Source organism: Mus musculus, chromosome 1, assembly GCF_000001635.26.
Source record: "Mus musculus strain C57BL/6J chromosome 1, GRCm38.p6 C57BL/6J".
NCBI classification, from domain to species: Eukaryota; Metazoa; Chordata; class Mammalia; order Rodentia; family Muridae; genus Mus; species Mus musculus.
Window position 1 is genome coordinate 152,048,186 of NC_000067.6, and position 14,183 is coordinate 152,062,368.

General features: G+C 45.6%; 1 protein-coding gene across 3 annotated transcripts in view; it reads right to left on the bottom strand.

Moving 5' to 3' along the window:
- The window catches only part of 1700025G04Rik (RIKEN cDNA 1700025G04 gene), a 206,598-nt gene that overhangs the window by 163,662 nt on the left and 28,753 nt on the right, over positions 1 to 14,183 (bottom strand). Inside the window, exon 1 of one of the 3 annotated variants that reach the window (XM_011248069.3) lies at positions 7,062 to 7,300. The exons of the other annotated variants lie outside the window; for them this stretch is intronic. The gene's annotated coding sequence lies outside the window, so the exon portion shown is untranslated. Of the gene's footprint in view, positions 1 to 7,061; positions 7,301 to 14,183 lie in introns of those variants that run through there. 3 annotated transcript variants of the gene reach the window in all.

Genomic DNA, 14,183 nt, shown 5'->3' on the forward strand with positions numbered 1-14,183 from the left:
ATGACTGCATTAACAGTATATAATTTTTATTAGAGGTTTATCTTAAAGCAGATCACACTGGATCGACCTAGACTAAAAATTTTTTCTAACGGGTATAAGTAAAGGCTACATATATACTGTATGTTACCTGGCTAGCTAAACTCTGTCTGATGGCAATGCTAAGCTGCTAGAACATTCTGATGTTCAGCTGAACGTCAGGACAGCCGATCCCTGTCCGTGTCTTGAATTGCCCTCAGACCAAACTCAAGCAATTCTTTGACAACAGATGGCAATAAATGTGACTAAGCAGGCACCTCAACCAACACCCACAGTGTCCATGGAAACACATTCAAAACTGTCTGCCTACTTTCCTAAATTAATTTAGAACCATACAATCATGGAATTTTAGAATTGGAAACCTTCATAGATTCTTTTTTTTTTAAAGGGGGAAAATATGTCATTTGCAAATGCAAAGAACTTTCCTATGATGGCAGTCAGCATGGATGTGAATGGCGCATTTAACTTCACAGGAGCCCGATGCTGGGCTCAGGGGCTCTGGATTCTCTTCACTCTCCCACCGTTAGCAACTGAGAGGCCATCTTTATGAGTGGGCGGTAAGTAGGGAAGAAATGGACTGTGAGTGCCTCCAGGCTCAATGGGCATCAAAATCGTCTGTGTGAGCCAAGTACCAGGCCCTCAGTGGGTGTTTGGGATACGGTGAGCACCTGAGAGTGACTATGCTGTCTGGAGTCACTGAGACTGAATATGGAGGGGCCCAGATGAGGAAAACGTCTAAAGAGGGTCCACCCATGGGAACAGTGATCACAGCCCTGCACGGTGCTTCTCCCTGAGTCCTCTGCATGGGACACTGATAATCAAACAGAACTCTCACCCCTCCCTGCATCTGAATTCCGCAAAAAACAGATCTCACACTGCATTCTGTTCAGTCCAGCTACTTCCTTTCTGTCTCCCTATTTTATCCCCCAGGGGCACAGGCCAGTAAACCATAGGTCTTTCAGGAACCAACAGAAACATCTATGTCCCTAGGAAGGAACAATTATCTCCAGACGCAATCATATTGGAAGAAGCTGCAGCCAGAAAGCAGGAGAACAAGGAACTAAGGGCTACATAGGAAATCAAGACCAGCGTAGGCTCCAGGAGACACTGTCTTGAAGCAACAAAAATAAATATAAATAAGTCCTTACATGGATGCCTGGAAAATACTAACACAACTCAAGGGCGCATGTGGTTAAACGGGTGTGTAGACTTTATTAACTCTGACACATGAGATGCAGTCTGCCTTGTCCAAGCACTGTCTTTCCCCTCCCCATCTGCAGAGGCCCTGATCCTACAGACCACCTCTTGCACCTACTCGGAAAGAGAATCTTTCCTCCGGGCCTGGGTTTCCATGCTCTCCTCCTTAGCTGCCCACTGCAGACCTGTTCTTCACGTAGCAAATCTGTTGACCTGCAAAGTCTCAGTCACAGTTCCCTACGCACGGCGACATACTGTCTGAGCCAGTTAAAGGACACAGTGTAGGCCTGCTGGGGTTGACATCGGAAGAAACCAGCATTTGAAGTGGCTAACACTGAAAAGCCACTCAACGCCACTAAATGACCGACCTCTGGGCTACTGACTCCTCACAGGCTCCGCAGAAGTGGGGTCTGTTATCATTCCTATTTTATAGATAAGGAAGGTGAAGGGGAACTCAAGAAGCTGAAGGATCCTACCCAAAGCCAGCTAGCTGGGGCAGAATTTAAATCTGAGCATCCCAATGTCGTTTTAGTTAAGTCAGTGAGCTTTGAATGAGGGGGACAAAGCCATTTCCAAGTCTGACCCAAGTCTGTACACAGTTAGCGTGGCCACTCCCCAAAATAAGCCAAAGCTAGGAGAAAGAGGCAGGAAGGCTGAAGGAAAAGAAAGGCAACCTTTGCCATCAAGGGTGACAGGTGAGATGGGAAAGGGACGCTATGTAAGCCTTAAACTGCTGCAGAAGAGTTGTCGGCCTGTATTCTGCAGCTGGAAGGTTGTGACAGCAGGAAGTGGGGCGGCCTGGGGCAGCAAGCTGCACAGAGATAGCTCGCTCATATCAACTCTATTATCAACAGATGGAAGGGAAGGCTTGCCCACCGCCACCCAGCTGAAGAGACCGCCAGGCCTCCAGGTTCGGCACTCTGGTTCCTACCCTAAAATACTTCCCTCCCTGGCTTGCCAGTGAAAAGAACAAGGGAAAACAACAAGAAACATCTAAGAGGGGTGGGAGGCAGTAGAGGACAGAGGAGGAGATCCCGCCCTCGGAGCCTCTGTGGGAATCTTTGGGGAAACACAGAGTTCACAAAGCTGCTGCAAACACGAGTTGACAGGTCAGCTTTCTTCTCTCTCTCTCTCTCTCTCTCTCTCTCTCTCTCTCTCTCTCTCTCTCTCTCTCTCTTCAAGTGGGGATAGATTCAGAAAGCTAAGGCAGTGGCCAGGTTTCTGTCAAAGCTAAAACGGAACTTTAGCAGAGATTTTTATAATCCCAGGGATTCACTAAGAATATCATGTCAAGTTAACTTATATACCCTGCTTCTGACAGAGCTGTTAGGGAGCAGCAAGAGTTTGGTCCACTTGGGGTGTCAAGAGTCTTGACACCTGAAGCATTATATAGCAAGTTACAAGCCGAACTCAGCTCAAACAGAATGTTCTTGACACACCTGTACCAGCCCTTTGAATACCTCAGCCAACATCTCTACTCCCAGAGGGCCATTCACTCATTGGGCTAAAGGTTATATCCCTAGTGGTTTATCTGTGTGAAGAACCCAAGTCAACAGGTAGATACTCAGACCTCAGGACCACTTGAATGGGGGAACTGAGACATGCCCACTGTGTGAGGAGCACACAGTAGGTCTTGCTAGGAAACAGACAAGGCCTCTCCTGGGAAAACTTGGAGCTAAGGGATAGTGCTGTTCTTTGAATGAGAAATGTCCCCCATCCAGCTCATGTGCTTGAACACGTGGTCCCCAGTTGGTGCTGATGTGTAAGGGAGTTGTGGAACCTTTAGAAGAAGGAAGCAGGACATCACTAAGGACGGGCTTGGAGAATCCTTAGCTTGCTCCATTTCCAGTTAGCTTACACGGCTTCCTAGGTTTGTCTGGAGCATAGCCAATCAGTTTCCTGTTCACCTGCACATCTAGACCTTTAGAACCTTAATCCACAGCAAATTGTTTTCTTCCCACGGTCCTTGCATTTAACACAACAACAGAAGAGGACAGACAGGGCTTAAATGAATTAGGAAGCATACAGATGGATCGGCGTTAAGAAAGGATAGTGCTGAATGCTGTGAGAGAAGCCATCGGGCAAGACTTCCGGAACCAAACAGCACTAAAGCCAAGAATCAAGACAGGGTTAGAAAATTAAAGCTAGCAGAAGACAGTCCCAGAAGAAAGCTTGTCAGGCTCGGTGGTGAAAAGGGCTAGGAGGCAGGAACAAAGCATACCAGACCAACAAGGCGGGCTAAGGAGAAGTCCAAGCCTTTGCAATGGGGCCTGGAACTGAAGGGATCACAGCAGCAGGGGAGCAGTAGATCATTCAGGCTCTGAGAGGGGCCACATTGGCTGTGTGTGTAGAACTGGGGGGTTGAGAGATACGGGGATAGAAGGCCCCCCGTGTTAGAAGAGTCCCTGCAGCAATCAATCCTGGCCCTTTTAGTCAGAATGGAAAGACAAGAATCACAACCGGGTCTGAGGGTTCACAATTACATAACAGCAACCAAGTTCATTCATGCTCTGATAATAACGTGGAGGAAGCACTCCTCGAGGCCACATTTTTCCTTGGCTCTGCCCTTGGTCCCCGTCCTTTCCAAGATCTTTATCTTGATGGGGAAGACGCCAGAGGGAAACCAGCAGAGCTGCCCAGGACGTGAATCTGGGAGGGATGTTCAACACCAGATGCAACTGACGCATACTCTGACCTCTCTACAGGATCAGGCAAAGGAGGGGGTTGTAAGACTGAACCCCTCTTTTGGCCTGTGTTCTCAAGGAACTCTCGGGCTGTGGGGGCATATCTGGGTAATGCAAACATTTACGGGGCTGTGATAAGGGTTTCCACATAAGCATGTAAACACGCTTGCTAGAACAAGTACTGGCAAGAAAAGTTCATTCTAATCCAGAAAATAGGAGTTGTTTTTCAAAAGTGGCCTTTGGCCTTGCCCTTAAAGGCTAGTAACAAAGTGTGTGTGTGTGTGTGTGTGTGTGTGTGTGTGTGTGTGTGTGTGTGTGTGGTGTGTGGTGGGGGGTAAAGGGGGAAGCAGGGCTCTCCTCACAGACACAAAGCCTAAGGAAAGTGACCACACAGGACAGACATCCAGCAGGAACTCACAGGCAAGACAGGCCTCATCCTTATTTCAGAAGGAAGGATTAGCATTAGCGTCCACGAGCTGGTCTTCAAGTGGCTCCACACGCACTGGCCTAGTTCACATCTTGATTGACTTCTAAGAATATAGCTTGCCCCCTCCACCATCCACCCACAAAGGACAGAGCCATAAGACACAGCCAAGAAAACCAGCCCCTCTCAAGAAGCCTGAACAGCATAGGGGTGAAGTGCTTTCTAACCCTTGGCCACAGAGCTAGTGCCGGGACAACCTGGAAAGCACCTGCCCCACTCAAGGAACAAAGGCCTAAGCATCTGTCGTTTGCCATTCAACACGGGGTCACAAATATTGTGCTTCGCTTAGTACATCTCCATTTGGAGCTCTCAGAAACTCTGGAAGGATGAACTGACATCGAAACCAACGCTTTCTTCCCAGCACGTACACTAGCTCAGCAGCCGAGGGTTAGAAAGCACTTGATTCCTATGAGGTTCAGCTTTGCCTTCTTGAGACTAGCCCAACAAACTCACCCGCAGGGTCCACTGAGAAACGGGATGAGACTAGCCAGGCCTGGGGTTGTCATGATGCTGCAGCATCCCACTGATGGCCTCTATGACTCTAACTCAGTCCTCCATCCAGATCAGAACACAGCTGCATCAGGACACTCAGCTCCTGCTTCCAGACTTTTGAGAGATATTAAAAATGTGTGGGACATCTAGGAGGGGGTTACGAGGCAGACAACTTAAGAGCCTTGCAAGTCTGGACACTGGGAAGCCTGAGTTCTTGACCTAGTTTAGTCACTTGGCAGCTATACGATCTGAGGCAAGTCACAACTCATCTGTGACTCAAATCTCACCCTAGAGTGACGAGGGCCGAGATACAGGTTCTCAGTGACTTCAAAGCCTCACTCAGCTCCAGAACTTCTTAAACTTTACAAATCTGTAAAGTTATGAGTCTCCCATAAAGGAGCTGATTACCCACCGAGAAGAGAGAAAGTTCCCTGACACACGTTTGTGAACTTGAAAGAAAGATGCACACGCAGTTGAGGGCACACGATGAGGGGGAAATGAGGCAGAGGTTCAAGATGAGCAGATTCAGGACCATGCTGGAAAGAAACGCCCCTTGTCGTCAGGACTACTCGGTAACGGACAAAACCATTGTGAGATTCGCAAAGGCAAGACTATGATACCAGCTCCACACTCCCAGTACTTAGTCTCCTAAGGGGCTTCCTGGTGGATTCATGGATGGTTAAGAGGGAAGAAGAGAGATGGTGAAGAGAGAGATGCCTAACGGGGTAGTGAACTTCCCATTGCTGGGCGATTCAGGCATCATCTGGATGACCATCTGTACGGGCTGCTGCGGAGTGGATTTCTATCCCGTGTAGGAGGTTCTGCTAAAGGTCTATGTGATATTTATTTCCTCGCTTCTCTCCCCACTAACTCATCCTACATATTTTTGTCAGATTAATCTCCCTAAAGGACAGCTCTGTTGATGTCACCCTCCCACTCAGTAACTTTCGATGACTTCCTATTCCCTGTTCAATTCAGTCCACCATCCTGGCGTTTGCGGACCCTTCTCCTCTCCTGCTCTGTCTTACGGTTCTCATTCATCTGTCAAAACCCAACTTACCTATCTGCCCTACCAAAGAGCCGGCTACTCTCCTTTTCCTGCAGTTTACCCAAACTCTGTCTACTGTAACTTACTGTACGTAATTATGGCGTATCCGCTGACAGTCTGTCTTGTGATATGTGAAGTTCCTCAATGAGAAAGCAATCTTGATCTCTACACCTCTGACATGAGGCAGAGTCCCTATCTTTTAGCAATAATTCATTAAAAATAATTGAAAGTGTTGACCCATTACAAACCAAACATTCTGTTGAGCCGCTGATAGGCATTATCTCCTTGGTTTTTATAATAAATATATTATCCCCATTAAATAAACAAGGAAGTGGAAGATAAATAATGTGCATAAGACGTGTATGCAATGGGTGACAGGGGCAGGCTTCAAACTTAGCAGTGCATGCCTGGAAGTCCTAGATATGAGACACTCCACAGAGCTGTTTTTCTGTAACAGGATCAAAGCAATTCATGCATTTAATCGCTCAGCTGTGCTATTAGGGGACCCGTGCTACGTGTGGTTTCTGCCTTCAAGATGCTTACAACCTAACGAGTGTAATCTGCACCAAATCCTACCAGAGAGCGATGTATGAGAAGAAAGGGATCTTGGTCAAATTAAAGGGATGGAAAGTAAGACCACCACGCCTTTCAGTCCTGAGCAACTACTGCCTGCCGAGCACTGCTGAAAGCCGTACCATGAGGCTTTGCCACTAAATACATAGCTGTGTGGCAAGGCCATCTACAGTAAGGACAACCACTTCTTAAGTCAAAGTGACAGTGTTAACTCCTGGTACAGCCACATTCTAGCTGTGTGCCCTTAAGCAATTTTCTTGTTTCTTTCTGTACATCAGTTCCCTCAGTCTGTGAAATGAAGACAGACAGTGTTTCCTGCCTCATAGGATTAGTGTGGCGATGAACGACTAAGCCAACAACGAAGACCAGCCATGCTGCTACCATATAATGTTGATATACATCTCACGGATTACTAAGGAACTTGTCCAAGAGTTACAGCAGGTGAGGGTCTGATTCCAACAGCCTTAGGAATCTCACACATCTTTGTAACCAGATTCTCAACACTGGAGCAGAATAGGAGAGACAAAGGAGAAGAGGGACAACCTACTTTTGTTCTTGGTCTCAGAGGCTGCAGTCTGCGGCCAGCTGGTTTCACTGCTTTTAGCCTATGGCAAGGCAGATCACCATGGTACAGCGGGTGTGGCAGAGAAGACCCACTCACCTCATAGTGGCCATTAAGTGAAGAGACTGAGAGGCCTAGAAGGAAGAGCCTCCAAGGACATGGCCCCAGGGACCTCCTTCCCACAGCTAGGCCCCACCTCTCAAAGTCTCAGACTTTCCTCCATATCATCCATCAAATTATGTCTCACTCAGTGGACTCAACCATTGTAAGTCAGAGCCCTCATAATTGCCTTTAAATGACTGAATATGCCAATTGGGGATCATAATGAGACTTCTGGGAAGATTTTATGTCTAAACCGTAAGTCTTCTTCAGGGAACACTTGGGGAGGTTTGAACTAAGTTTTGAAATGCAAATAAAAAGACAACAGGGAACCAGGGAACCTTGGTGGTGCTGGTGCTGGTGGTGCTGGTACTGGTGACAGTGGCAAAGGTCTGGCAGCAGGAGTCAGCAGCAGCCACACTGCCTTGTCCTTGTCCTATAGTTCATTCTCTTCTCTGCCTGACAAGCATGTTATAGCAACCACGACACGCCAACATCTTACCCATCATCAAATGCCAACCCATGTGACTTCAAAGACGTCTCACACGCTTGGCTGACACATCTCTTGCCGAGGCTAGCATTTAAAGTAGTTATTATTTTTACATACTTTTTTGAGCACATACATATTGAAGCACACAACGTATGAGCAGGCGGATCTCCATGGGACCCCTGGGGAGCTTGTCATATGCCCCAAGAAGCAGCTTATTATGTGAAACACCAGACAATGCTCACCAGCTGAAGCTCAAACATACTTGTTACACTAATTACCACTGTGAGGCTGAAGTTAGAAAGCATCCCCAAACTGCAGCCAGGACCACTGTAAATAATACTTTCTATTTGACGTGTTGAATGTCTGACCAATGGGAAAGGAAGCTGTGATTTATTACTGAGAACTGCCACTCTAGAGAAAGAACTGATGATCCAATGAAACTCCACCCTGCCTAGCACACACTTACTAGCCACAGATCACATGCTGTTTTGATTCCCTCCTTAAAGTCGAATAAACGGGGGAAAGTGGGAAGGGTTATCTTTTTCTTTTTTCTTTTTTTTTATTTATTAGGTATTTTCTTCATTTACATTTCCTATGCTATTCCAAAAGTCCCCCATACCCTCCCCCCCACTCCCCTACCCACCTACTCCCACTTCTTGGCCCTGGCGTTCCCCTGTACTGAGGCAATATAAAGTTTGCAAGACCAAGGGGCCTCTCTTTCCAGTGATGGCTGACTAGGCCATCTTCTGATACATATGCAGCTAGAGACACGAGTTCTGGGGGTTACTGGTTAGTTCATAATGTTGTTCCACCTATAAAGTTGCAGACCCCTTTAGCTCCTTGGGTGCTTTCTCTAGCTCCTCCATTGGGGGCCCTGTGATCCATCCAATAGCTGACTGTGAGCATCCACTTCTGTGTTTGCTAGGCCCCGGCAGCCTCACAAGAGACAGCTATATCAGAGTCCTTTCAGCAAAATCTTGCTGGTGTATGCAATGGTGTCTGCGTTTGGAGGCTGATTATGGGATGGATCCCCGGGTATGGCAATCTCTAGATGGTCCAGGTTACGTTTTTCTTAAATGGTCAGAAACATATAAAAAGTTTCTTTTTTTTTCTTAAGCTTTTAAACATTTTCTTAATTAGGTATTTTCTTTATTTATATTTCAAATGCTATCCCAAAAGTTCCCCCCCACACCCTGCTCCCCCACCCACTCACTCCTGCTTCAGGTGTTCCCCTCTACTGGACATATAAAGTTTGCAAGACCTAGGGGTCTCTCTTCCCAATGATGGCCAACTAGGCCATCTTCTGCTACATATGCAGCTAGAGACACAAGCTCTGGGGGTACTGATTAGTTCATATTGTTGTTGTTAGAGACCCCTTCAGCTCCGTTGGTACTTTCTCTAGCTCCTCCATTGGGGGCCCTGTGTTCCATCCTATAGATGACTGTGAGCATCCACTTCTGTATTTGCCATGCACTGGCATAGCCTCACAAGAGACAGCTATATCATGGTCCTTTCAGCAAAATCTTGCTGGTGTATGCCATGGTGTCTGCGTTTGGTGGCTGGTTATGGGATGGATCCCCAGGTGGGGTAGTCTCTGGATGATCCATCTTTTTGACTTAGCTCCAAACTTTGTCTCTGTTACTCCTTCCAAGGGTATTTTGTTCCCTATTCTAAGAAAGAATGAAGTATCCACACGTTGGTCTTCCTCCTTCTTGATTTTCTTGTCTTTTGCAAATTGTATCTTGGATATTCTAAGTTTCTGGGCTAATATCCACTTATCAGTGAGTGCATATCAAGTGACTTCTTTTGTGATTGGGTTACCTCACTAAGGATGATATTCTCCAGATACATCCATTTGCCCAAGAATTTCATAAATTGATTGTATAAAAAGTTTCTTAATGTCAGCACACAAAAACCATTGTTGCTGCTTTGTTTTAAAGCCTGAAGGAATTTTATTTTTCTCTCAGTTAAGTTTTGGTTTGATCAGACACAGTGCATGAAAGTATTCAAGGAGAATGGTGCTAACAGGCTGAGAAGAAAGGCACAGAAAACAACTAGCAACAGTGAAAGTGTGATGCTCACAGCTGACCCAATCGTAGAAAGTGTGATGTTCATGGCTCACCCAATCACAGAGAAGGAGGGAGATTTGCAATGTTGAGGCAAAAAAGCAAAAGAACTGAAAAGATGACAAACGTATCCAAACCTTAGATAATCTTCCCACTGTTATCTGTATACAGACTAGTCTCCATTTACTACAGATCTCACTTTTTAATTATGGGCTTAAAATATTTTTTAAAAAATTGTTGCTGACGGAGATGTTAAAGGCTAACTCATAACCCTACTTTTACATTTTAACTATTTTGTGTGTACCGCTGGTTTGCTTGGTGCCGGGTGCATGTCTTGTGCCCAGCAGAGGCCAGAAGAGTTCACTGGCTCCCTTGGAACTGGAGTTACAAAGGCTGTGGCCACCGTGAGGGTGCTAGGAACTCAGGTATGTCTAAGCAGAAGTGCTCCTCATCACTGAGACCTCGCTCCAGCCCCAAACTAATCAATTTTTAATGACTTCAGCTTAACCTCGGGAAGAATACACATGCATTTTAATGCTGAATAAGATATTTGGAGGAGGGGGAGGAAGAAAGTCTAGGAGGGCTAGACTAGCACTGACTATTGTTAAAAACAAAGAGACCCTAATGGAAAACAAACCTAAGACAGATTAGGTTTTTTTTCCTCCTAACAATTAAAGTGAATGGTTTTACCATTTTATTTTTCTTTAGATAAAAATGTTCTATGATCACAGGTTTCATTTTAACACCACCAATATTGTGGTCCTATGTCTGCCTAGTAGCTAACTTCACAGTGCCCAGACCTAGAGGTATAACTCTAATAACATCTCACAGCCAAAATAATGAACTCTTATCTTATACATATAATCTCAAACTACATAGGCAAACACCCCCAAGGTAATATGGACAAACGACTCAAAAGTAATTTCAGACTACAGAAACTGCTTCAGTTTTCATCCCCAAAGATACATTGTTAGTAAAATAAACAAGACCAGCACATTTCCCTCCTGTACAGCCTAAACCCTGGCTCTCAGAGTATAAAGGATGGTTTCACAATTTCCTGGAAGAGGCCCTTCAGCTTGTTGTTACTACATTTTTTATTTGAATGTGTAAGTGCATGTGAGTCTCATTAGCATACATGCACACACATGCACATGTACCTGTCACAGCTCGTGTAATGAAGTGAGCGGACAATTTATGAGAATGGTCTCTCTGAACACAGGTCATCAGGGTTGGTGACAAGCACCCTTGCATACCTGCCTAGTCACCTCATCAGCATCCCTTCCATTTTTAGTTTGAATAACTAACGCACCACACTTGGCAATGCTCTTCCATGTTGTCTACTACCCATTAAAGCAGTCGGGATGTCCTCAAATGATTCCCGCGCCATACATTAGGCTTTCCAGCCACAAGAATCATGACCTAAATAAATCTTTAACTTTTAAATTACTCTGCCTTGGCTGGGGGGAGGGAAGAAAGGGGGGCAGAGAACTAAGATACTAAAGTATAGGAGCATTTGACTGTCACAGTTTAATGTATGTTTACTATGCACCAGGCATGGAGTGCTACATGTCTTTTGTTTCATCTTCACCAAAGCCAATGAACAAGACATGCTTGTTCTCAGCTTACACAAGAGCAAACTTGGCTCAGAAAGACTAAATGATCTAGGAACACACCACTGAAAATGCCCAGGTGAGCTCTCTACAGACCTGGGGCCATCTGAGTTCCACTTTGCCTCTCATTATAAAACTGATTCCTATCTTCAAGACTGCTCAACATTGCCAAATACCTACAGCATGGGTTTCTTGTTTGTTTGTTTGTCTTATGGCCCCGGGATGCAGTTCGTGATAGACAGAAAAGCAAGACTCAGTGAAGTGAATGGGAGGCATACCATGAAAGGAGATGTACTCTTCTTGTTTATGAGATATATTCACACTGCATAGCCCAGGCTAGCCTGGAACTTGCAATCCTCCCTGCTTCAGCCTCCACTGCTGGAATTATAGGAACATATCAAGACTGACTAATGCTGTAATAAAATATCTGGTCATCTTGTTAAATCATCCACACCTCTCTGACAGTCAAATCGACAACAGAACATGAAGAGATGGCCGAGCTTATTAAATTCAGCCCTGGTCTCCCTAAAGGCTTACTGTGATAAGGAAAGCCTCTAACCTCCTTACCAATCTTTGCAAACTGGCATCATGCTGCCGCAGCTACTGTAGTCCCTGCAGATCTTCTCGTTAAATAAAAGAAGCCTATGTATAAAATAGACACATCGAGAGAAAAAGGTCTCTGTAAGTCAGCTATTTCTTAGCCATTGCGTCTGGCTTTAGGAAGACTGACAGGCAGTTAACAAGCCTAGCAGAGCAAATCCTAACTTAGCTAGGACAGCTGGGTCCAAGCGGTCCCACAGAGCAGCAGAGAAAGCTATGACACCACTGGAAGTGGACTCCCGGGAATCACCACAGTGGTAGGCCAAGGACTTGGTCAACATCTAGACATAAAGGAGAGGGAGTCTCTGGGCAAGAACTGCCAGAAGGACCAGCCAGTCTTCAGAGACACAGGGAAGCTTCCAAATCAGTCTCCCACTTGTTTGACTCAGAACAGGCGAGACATGAAGACAGAGCTGGGAATGCCCTGCCTGCAGCAAGAGGTGCCACCTCACCCAAGTCTTGAATCAAAGATAGTGGGAACCAAGGGGGGAAAGCCAGTCCCCACATAAGGACCAAGCTTTGTCACCTGCAAGGCCTGGCCTTCTTCCAGGATAGCTGATTTGTCTTTTCGCCTAAATTTACCTCTGGTTCCTCTCCCAGACACTATGTGAGAAAATACTTGTTTATACTCTTTCCAGATAGATAGTGGCTATCTCTCATGGACTAGTTGCAATCCCCTGGCCCCTAAAGGTTAAAGGAGAAGCTGACATTTCAACATTAGAAATCTCCTGGTTTCAATGAAATATCTAATACATGGCTAACTAAACTTTCCCTCTTGCTTGTTAATTCTGTATTTTGAGCTCCAAGATCTAAAATTAGATTATACATAAATGACAAGAACCCTCTTTCAGCTAACTGTTAAAAACCCCAAATCTTAAATCCCTATTAAATGGCTTTTATCACGATAACAATCTTCGTCTTAATTTTTGAGATCTACAGTTTGTAACAATCTTAACGTAAAATAAACAGGCTGCCCTTATGGAAAAAAAAAAAGATTAATTAAAAGCTTTCCCAACTGCATCCACCATCAGGGTTGTCCTGATACATGGATGTCTGTGGGGGGAGGACAGACTTAAGATCTAACTATCCTTAAAAACCAGCACTGTCACTATGGAAGCAGCTCTATATTTGGACTGTTTCCCCCGTGGTGGTAATGAAGGCCATATTCTTTACGTGCAGCGTGTATTTTCACTTGGAAGTGCTATGACAGTAATCCGACTCACATGTAGCATGCCCTGCCTTGCCTAGGCAGTCAGCCTTGCTTGACGCACCATTGAGCCAAAAAACGCTAAGGGCAGGCCATAAATCAACTAGATTACACACAAGCACAGGCGCGAGCACGTGCGCGCACACACCCACCCCCACCCCCCACATACACACGTATGCATATGTGTACACACATACACCTCACATACACATACACGGGTGTGCAAGCGCGTGTGCACACACACACTTGCCTGAAGGAATCACAGAGGAGTCCACCCCGCTCCTGGTCATAGTTTGCTTGGTCAAACTCTACCCCTCAGCCTTCAGGCATCTCTTTGACAACTATTAATCAAATCTCGGGAGTGAATACCTGTTGCTTTACACTGAGTGTTTCAAAATGTTTCCATTTTAGAGCGCTGGCCTTCCTACATGGTCATTTTTGGCATCTAGCGCTTCTTCCAGAAGCCCAGGAAGGCCACTGTGACGTTCTAATCCCCCTTCAACAGCGCCTTCTGAGCTCCCAGGCCACTCCGCCAGCCCATCGGCTATGAACTGCCATCCTGTTAGAGACTGAGCTCAGGGAAGCAAGCAGCAGGCGTGCAGAGTCAGGCTTGCTGAACTGGGTCGGTAATCCCGTTGAGCAACGCTGCTTTTCATAAAAATGAGGTGTAACCCTGAAGTCATGAAACTGGTTTTCTTGTGAGGATCATAATCTCACTGTGAAGGGGAAATTCTACAGAAGAGTTCCACGGCTACAGGGTGATGGATGTGCCTGGGCTGTGTTTGTTTTTACATGACGACCAGGCTTTTCTTTGGGATTAGTACAAAATGGCCAAAGGCACTATGAAGATATTTTCCACTTAGATATACATGCAGATAGAAAATGAATAGAGTTGAATCAATGACTTATGCCAACTTTTTTTTTCTAACCTAGAAATTTGGTTGATTTCTTCTTGTATTATTTTCACCACCTGCTTGATGGAAATAAACATTAAAATATGAGTCTTCAAAGAATCAATGATTGAATACATAAAAG